This window comes from Acinonyx jubatus, chromosome A1, assembly GCF_027475565.1.
Source record: "Acinonyx jubatus isolate Ajub_Pintada_27869175 chromosome A1, VMU_Ajub_asm_v1.0, whole genome shotgun sequence".
NCBI classification, from domain to species: domain Eukaryota; kingdom Metazoa; phylum Chordata; class Mammalia; order Carnivora; family Felidae; genus Acinonyx; species Acinonyx jubatus.
Genome location: NC_069380.1, coordinates 183783615 through 183792844, shown reverse-complemented (window position 1 = coordinate 183792844; position 9230 = coordinate 183783615).

The window sequence follows — 9230 nt, the reverse complement described above, 5'->3', positions numbered from 1 at the left end:
AGTGGGTAGGCATTCTTGGGCAAGCCCTCTTCTCTCTACCCATTAACTTCCAAATCTGTAATGTGAATATATATACATTTGAGACATATTAACAATTTTATGTTTCTATAATTTTATATGAGCCCTCAATAGATTCCTCAAACTGACATTTTCTACATCTCCCTGAGAAATTCCTGGAACCATTTAATTCTAAAGGGCAGGTAGAGAATAATGGATTATACCAGCCTATGAAGGGAAAATACCTATCACTCCTGTTCAAACTTCCTCATTCCTCTTCCCAAGGCAGATATTGCTAATCAATCACCGTACTCATTCATGACAAGCAAGACTAGATGAGGCCTCATTATCCCACTAAAAACCAGACTGATACGTGAGATAAAACTTACCTGTCAACATATCTACATTGCGCTGAAATGCTACCTTACAGAAAGCTGTAGATTTCACAAGCACCATTTTCAATGCAGGGTCACAATGCTAGGGCCAAAATGTTCTCCCCATGTCCTTCTCACATCCTTCCCCAGGAACCTGACCTAGTACAGAAATTCTCTCTCTCTCTCTCTCTCTCTCTCTCTCTCTCTCCAGTCAGAAAACTTGCTGCCTGGACCTTGATTATATTCAGTTAGAAGCATGATAATAAGTTTTTCTTATGTTCATCCATTCACTCATTATTCAACAAATATTTACTAGTTTGTTTCTATGTACTACACACTCATCTAGGCACTATGAATAAAATATGAAGAAGATAGACACAGATTCTCCACTTATTGGAAACTTCTTCTTTCACAGCAGATGATCAACAACTGAAAAGCATAATAAGTGGGTTCCAGAAGCATAGAGTAGAAACATCTAGGATATAAAAGAAGTCTTGCTGGACAAAATGTAAGTTGAGTTCCAGAGGATATGTAGGAATTAGATAAGTACAGATAAGAGGAATTGAGTTTCCACAAAAAAAAAGGGGAGGCCTGGGGAGCAACTATCTAGAGTCAGATGAAAAACAACTGGAGCACTTTGTAAAAACAATGGGAAAATGGGAATAAGTTTCAGATGCAAGGTGGAACATTGTAAGAGATGGGGTTGAAGGTCTATGAAGGGTCTATTAATAAATGCTCTTGAAAGCAATCAAAACCAACAGTAGATAACTTTTTAGAAAGTAAGGGAACTCATTGAACTGGTTAAATCACATAATTGTTGGAGGAGCTGTTTAGCTAGATCTCAAGAAGTACAGGAATTAAGAGATTCCCAGGGAACTCAGTGGCAGGAACTCATGGAATTTTCTTTAAGGCACAGCCACTGCATTAACTCAGCTCCAACCACCTCAGGTCCTTTCATGCACTCAACTGTGAATTCAGTTCTTGGGAGATTTTGATTGGTCTAGCCTGGGTCATGTACTTACTCCTTAAAGAGACACTTTAGTTGGCAGTTCTAACAGAATACTGTGCAGTGGGAGGTGGTGTCTTCCAAAACAAGTATGCATGGTTGGGTGGCGCCATGCTGGCAAAAGGAGCTGTAATGGATAAAAGGCAACAAACTCAAGAGATGCCTTCTATACTAGGATGCACACTGTATCAAGTATGAATGCTAAACTGAGGACAAGGGGGTGACACTGAAGAGTTAATACAGGAGAATAATATGAGCAGGACTGTATTCAAGGACAAGCATAAAGAAGAATGGAGTAGGGGTTGACCATCCTGGGGGCTGCAGGCACCTGCGTATGAGATGATGTATGGATATTTGTACAAAGAAAGAGGTGGGAAGGACAGAGAGAAGAAATTTAGTTTAAGAGACATTAATCCTGTAGAACGAAAAGGGCGAGAGGATATAATATGTATCAGCAGCTAGCATATTTCCAGGAACAAAGCAGGAGCTTAGAAAATATCTACTGATGCAACTTCAATGCAGAACTCTGTGGCTTAGGAGGTGCTTAGTAAATTTGTGCATTTGTACACATTCTATGCATCACAATATCTACATTTTTCCAACATATTCTTCATTTCTCACATCACTTAAAATAATTATTTTTAATCCCACTATTTTATAGTTTTGCTGCCTAATGATAAGTAAATACACACTTGTTCATGGGGAGAATGCAGTCATCTCATTTGAATGAGAATCTCATCTGGGAAGAAAAAGGAACATATAGGAAAAAATAGTGTTCCTAACCTGCAGGCATTGCTTAAAAGGCAAGAAAGTAGAAAGCCATAGTAAGAGGACATGTAAGACTAATTGTGATAAATATCCTAGAAATTTAGGTTCATTAATGGTGATGGCTTTTAAAAAGCTCTAATTTCAGCTTTTCTCTCTTCCACAACTATAACAAACACAGCAACATTCTTTACCCATTTCTAAGAAAACAGAAATAACACACTCTGCACATGGAATTTAACAGCAATTAATTGGAAGATATGGATGTTAATGTTTTGATATAATCTTATATGAATTCATTAAATAATTTTACTTGTTAAATTGGTATAATGGCATCCCAAATTGCAGATAATTTTGTTTCTCGAACAGAGAGAGATGAGCAAGGGAAAAAGAAAATCACCAAAGTTCCAAAACAAAACAATGGGAAACCATTCTAGACAGAAGTTGCTGTAGCAAACTGACTCCGGTAGGGATTTGGGAGTTACTGATGAAAATCTATAGTCATCACTCTATGCACCACTGTCACAAAAAGAGGAAAATGAGAAAGCAGAACCAAGGCTCAAGAGAGTTAGAATTGAAATATAAATTAAATGTAATCATTCCATGTATTACCACCTCTGCTCTTGCACAGCTCAAAAACCCATTTCAGTATAAACACAGTGCCATGCGGTTCCATCTGTAACAAGTTGACCTCAAAGGGGAAAAAATGATCTGTTCTCACAACTGAGGCTTACTCTTGATTAAGGGAATATGATTGTAAGGGCATTTTGGGCACACTGTTGCAATTCAAATGAACACTTCAAATTTAAAAGAATCTCATTGATCAGTCTGCCAGTAAACCTCTCCTTTTCTTCCTCTCTTAGTCTCTCCTCTTCTCTTTTTTTTATTATTGAGCTATATGTTATAATATATTATAAAAAGCTACCATTCTGTGCTCTGCTCTCAATCTACTGAGTATTGAGGCTAACAAAATGATTAAAACCTAAGAAAAAGATAAGACAGCTATCAGCAGAAATAAATACAAGAAGGCAGGAAACTATTATTCTCTGCAAAAGGCTGAAAAAAATACTGACAGACTAGAATTTAGTGTGTACCTAATCATTTTGAAGTGAGAGAAAAATTAAAGACATTCAGACTTATAAAGAATGTGGGAGTTTACCACCAAATTAACTTTACGAAAGTAGTGATTAATCATTGTAATCCAGAATCCAGAAGGAAAGTATACAATACAAGGAATGAACAAACATAAACTCCTAAACTCCATATATTTAATTCAATTTACTTTCATTAGCAAAACTAAGTTCAATGAACTCCTAATTGTTTACAAATAATATTTTTAAATTTATTTTGTAAAAGAACCATAATCAGCTTCTGGCTATAATGGAGTAACTGAGATGAAAGTTACCTTCTCATTGCAAACAATTGGAAAACTGGGATAGCACAAAAACCCACAGTATTCAGACATTGTAGCCCAGACAAAAAGGACTATGATCATAGAGAAAAGAGAAGCAAATGATCATCCCAGATTTTGGTCTAGGTGCAATATCCTAATGTCTCAGCATGGGTGATGCAGGTGGAGTTAGCATGGTGGTCTCACTGAGTTGATATGATGCTTAACATCATTAATCATCAGGGAAATGCATATTAAGACCACAACAAACACCAACCATTACACACCCACCAAAGTGGCTAAATTTAAAAATGTTGAATGGGGGGCCTGGGTGGCTCAGTCAGTTAAGCGCCAACTCTGTTTCAGCTCAGGTCATGCTCTCACAGCTCGTGAGATCAAGTCCAACATCAGGCTCTCCACTGACAGTGTGAGACCTGCTTGGGATTCTCTTTCTCCCTGTCTCTCTGCCCCTCCTTCACTCACATTCTCTCTATAGATCTGTCCCTCTCTCTCAAAATAAATAAATAAATTTTAAAATGTTTTTTAAAAAATAATAAAAATATTGAAGAATGTGGACTCACCATATGACCTAGCAATTGCCCTCCTAGGTATTTGCCCAAGAGAAATGAAAACATGTCCACGTAAAGACTTGTACATGATACTTATAGAAGCTTTATTTGTAAGCATAAAAAAGAGAAAAAACTCAAATGTCATTCAACGAGAGGACGAATAGTTGTAATATATTTATTCAATACAGCATTATTTATAAGTAAATGGAACAAAGTACTAATGTACATAACATCATGAATTAAAGTCAAAAATATGCTGAGTGAAAAAAGCCAGACAGAAGAGACTGAGTACCATGTGATTTCATTTACATACAATTCCAGAAAATAAAATCTAAGAGTGACAGAAAGCAGGTTAGTATTTGCCTGGGTCCAAGCCAATGCGAGATTGATAACAAATAAGCTTCATTGAGATTAAATAGGCAAATTATTTCACAATTTGCTGAGACCACATACTGCTGTTGTTTTTAAGCTATACCTTAATATAGTTAATTAAAATGTAAAAATGAAAAATCTAGAGAAACATTATATAGCGAATATCATATGCAAAGATATTCAACTTTACTGGGATTTAGGGGAAATGCAATAATATGCCATAATCAAATTTGCAAAAATTAAAATGTCTGAAAATACCAACTGTGGACAAGGATGTGGAGAATCATGAAATCTCGTACATAGGATGTCGGAGTGTCAACTGATACAACAGCTGTTAACAGTATCTGGCAGATTTAGGGTATGTTGACCCCAGTGAGGTGTGTGCACAATGACACTTGCACTCAGATAGCCCGGGTTCAAATCCTTCTTACCTAATTATTATAAACTTTTGATTCCTTTTTTGTAAAGTGAGGATAATGAATAAATCTACTTCATAAAAACATTAGCATTAGATCAGTTAATATATGTAATATACGTAAAGCCTTAGAACAATGCCTGGTTTGATCTGGGAAAGTTATGCAGGGAATTTTAATTCTTTCAACATTTATTTTTGCTTTTTTCTTTGAAATATCTTTGAAGCCAATTGGATAATGTCACATTTTGTAAGCCATGTGTTGAGTCACAGATGTTTATGTTATTTTATTTCAATGGTTCAATATACTGGAGTTTTATCTTGAAATCGTAATTCTTCATGTCTTTATAAAAAGTAAGAATACAAAGGATAAGCATATAAACTTTACAGTTTTTCTTACAGTGGAGCTAATTCATTTGCTCGTGTTGGCCAGCCCCAGCAACACTCATGTTTATAGTTCCACCTGTAAAGTAACAAGACTTGTTAACATAGTTCACATTTACAGACTCACTTTCCATCCATGTACACATATGCTTGTAGTTTTACCAGATATAAATTTACATTCTAAATATTCTACATATTTCTGAACATTTTCCAGAAATCAGTAGATAAAATTATGAAATGACAACACTTTTCTTAGAGGAAGATTGAGTTGTCAGACTGAATGATCTGGGAATTAATAAAATAAGATTAAAAGTTGTTCTTTGGGAAAGAGACAGAGAGAGACAGTGAGCAAAAAGAAGGTAGGAAAGAGAAAGAATAGAACAAAACTAATAAAATATTAGTTCATAATAAAAGGCTTTTCTCATACAGACTCTCATGAAGCTGAGGTTGAGTATTTAGATCCATCACTGAAATAAGCAATGGATGCAGCAAGAAACAAGGACAAATATTTACCAAATAGATTTAAAATAAAAAATGTTTGTTGATATTTCCTAAAATAAAACAGATTAAATGCTTTTTAGTTACTAAGATGTCATTTTCTTTATTTTTTAACACACAATAAAGTACAGTGATTTTTTTTCCCTAAATGGTGGTATTAGAGGCGATATTTATAATTTTTGAGCTTTGTGTTCTCATATAACAAATATTGCTTTTGGAAAAGTTTATTGCTAAAAATTTATCTGAGTATCTCAGAAAAGCCACAAAGCTTAGGACCTTAGATTAGATTTTATTGTCATGACATACTCCACATCTAGGAACAGTCCAGTGCCTGAAATTAGCCTATTGCTAAATTGAATAAAAGGGTACAATCCTAATGTGAATATACAGATTTAACTTGTTTTTCTGAGTAGCTACAACATATAATCAATCACAATTGTAAAACACGGTGGTTAAGAATGTGAGTTTTATAATTTGTATTTTTGAATACCTATTTTCCTAACTGGGTGACCTATGGGGAATTACTACTTAGTTTCCTCATTTTCTGGGGTGGCTGAGTGGCTCTGTCGGTTGAGCGTCTGACTCTTGATTTCAGCTCAGGTCATGATCCCGGGGTCGTGGGATGGAGCCTGGTGTCAGGCTTTGTGCTGAGTGTGGAGCCAGCTTGGGATTCTCTCTCTCTCTCTCTCTCTCTCTCTCTCTCTGTCCCTCTCTCCCACTCACACTCTCCTTCTCTCTCTCAAGAAAAAATTTCCTAATCTTTTAAAGGAAGATATTAAAAGTTCTTAGTTTGGGGGCAGCTGGGTGGCTCAATTGGTTGAGCATCAGACTCTTGATTTTGGCTCAGGTCAATATCCCAGGGTTGTGGGATGGAACCCCGCATCAGGCTCCACACTGAGTGTGGAGGACTCTCTCTCTTTCTGCCTCACTCCTTACCCCCGATATTATTGTATTTGGAGGTGAGGCCTTTGAGAGATAGTTAGGTTTAGATGACATCATGAAAGCAGGGTCCTCTGAATAAGATTAGGGAGAGACCAGAGCCTGATGTCTCTCTCTCTCTCTACTACCTGAAGACACAGAGAAAAGATAACCGTCTACAGTCCAGGAACAGGGCCTTCATCCAGATTCCTACAGTGCTGGCACCCTGATCTTGGACTTCCCAGCATTCAGAACTATGAGAAATAAACATCTGTTGGTTAAACCATCCTGTCCATAGTATTTTGTTATAGCACCCTACACAGACTAAGACGCATAGAAAACCAGTATATAATGAGTAGTTACTAAATAAATGTTAGTTTAAATTATGTAGCCTTTTGGTTATTGATGGGTATGTAATTTGCATTCAAGTTTTTCATTTAGGCACATTACTAATATGTTAAAGAGGAAGGAAACACAGACATTTAAAACTAAAAGTCAGTCTGAGGGGTGCCTGGGTGGCTCAGTCAGTTAAGTGGCTGACTTCCGCTCAGGTCATGATCTCGTGGTTCATGAGTTCGAGCCCCGTGTCAGGCTCTGTGAAAACAGCTCAGAGCCTGGAGCCTGCTTCGGATTCTGTGTCTCCTTCTCTCTCTGCCCCTCCCTCTCTCTCTCTCTCTCTCTCTCAAAATAATAAATAAATATTAAGAAAATACTTAAAGTCAGCCTGAAACCAATCTGTTATAATCATTTCCCCTCCTTCATTTTTGCAACTTACAGCACAATTATGGCCTCACATTTCCCGGCTACACAAGTAGTCAGTGAATAGGATCAGGATGGAATTCAGGGCTTCTTGTTCAAAGTCAGCACTTTTTCCACAACACTTCTCTTACGTATCATTACATACCTTTTAAAATAAATCATAGACCCTAACACCTTTCTAAGAATGTGGTTCAGAGTGATAAATAAGAAATTAAAATTCAACCCCTACCTCCAGCCCACCCCAGGTAGCATACTGGAAAATTTTTCTCTAGAGAAATTCAGTTGTTCCAATACAAAGTGAAATATCTAGAGACACTATGAATTGTTTTCTACAGAATTTTTGACTGAGGACCATTTATTTCTTTTTATTTTTTGTTTGTTTTATTTGTTTATTTTTTGACATTGAAAGACAGTTGACAACATCAGGGTGAAACCTGTTCCATTTGGACATTTCTTATTCCTTATTTCTGCTGGGCTAAGTCTGTCAACTGTTCCACCTGTTGGTCTGCTAACTTTCCACCATCCCTATGCCTGTTCAGTTCAAGAAGTCATCATTCCTCATCCACAATATCCTGATAGCCTCCCTACCTGAGCTTCCAGCCTCTGAGATGGTCCATCTCTAGGGACTTTGCATACTGTAGCTACTGATTCCTTCAAAACTTGAATTTGCCTTTGCAATTATGATGTATTGATTCTAAAATACCCAAAAGACTTATTCTAAGTCCAATATCATTTGTCTCTGCGTGATTGCTTTCTTTTGCTTCATTTCCTTTCCTTATTTGAAAAATGTAATGCATGTTTATTGCAGAAAATATAGAAAGCAGACTATCAAAAGGAAGAATATAAAATTTTATACTCTCACCATTCAGACCAAGATCATTTTGAACACTTATGCATGCATTTTTCTGGTAAAGCCAAGTTTTGACTTTGCCTTTCTACTACACTAATTCAGTCATAAAGACATTGTTTACTAGGAAGGCATTTTCATCTCATCATTCATTTGCTTTTTGTTCTGAAAATAGCATGGACGTGTCAAGTATGGAATTCAAAGTGGTCAGAAATGTATTTTAAAAACTATCACAGTTATAATACCTGTCCATCTTAAATCAAAGCTCAGTACTGAAATAGTGCGATAATTTGCTCAAAAATTTATAAATTAGCTAAGAAATAAAATCCAAATCATAAATCTTTTACTCAGTTCAAAAGCCATATAACTACATAAGACTACCAACCTAAAATAAAATAAAGAGCAGCTAGCACTGCAGGCAGTTCAAATTTGATACAAATGAGCAAATTTCAATACCATTTAGAAGTTACACTAACAGCAAAAATTAACTTTTTAGAAACAATCAATAGGGACTAAAACTTAGTTTGCAAAATTATTTCGTAAAATTTTTATTGTCTAAAATTGGTACAAGAATTGATTCTTACTGACAAAACTTACATCTGAAAACATGGTTTTTCTGTGGCTTGCTTCCTTATCAGATGATTGTCCTATCAATTTAATTTTTTAGAATATATGACACAAAGAACTGAAAAGAAACAAAACCAAAGGAATTATAGTTAGCAAGATTCAAAATAAATAAAAATTCAGTAAATTAGGTAAATCTTCACTGTAAAATGTATCAGAAAATAACTATTCCTCTTAACAATTATGCCTAAATTGTCCTGTAGAATTACATTTGCTCAATTGTGTTAATATCAGAAAACACCTTTTGTTAAAAATTCATCAATATTGGTATAATTTGGTTAACTTGTTCTCTAATAAACTGAGTCTTAAACGGTT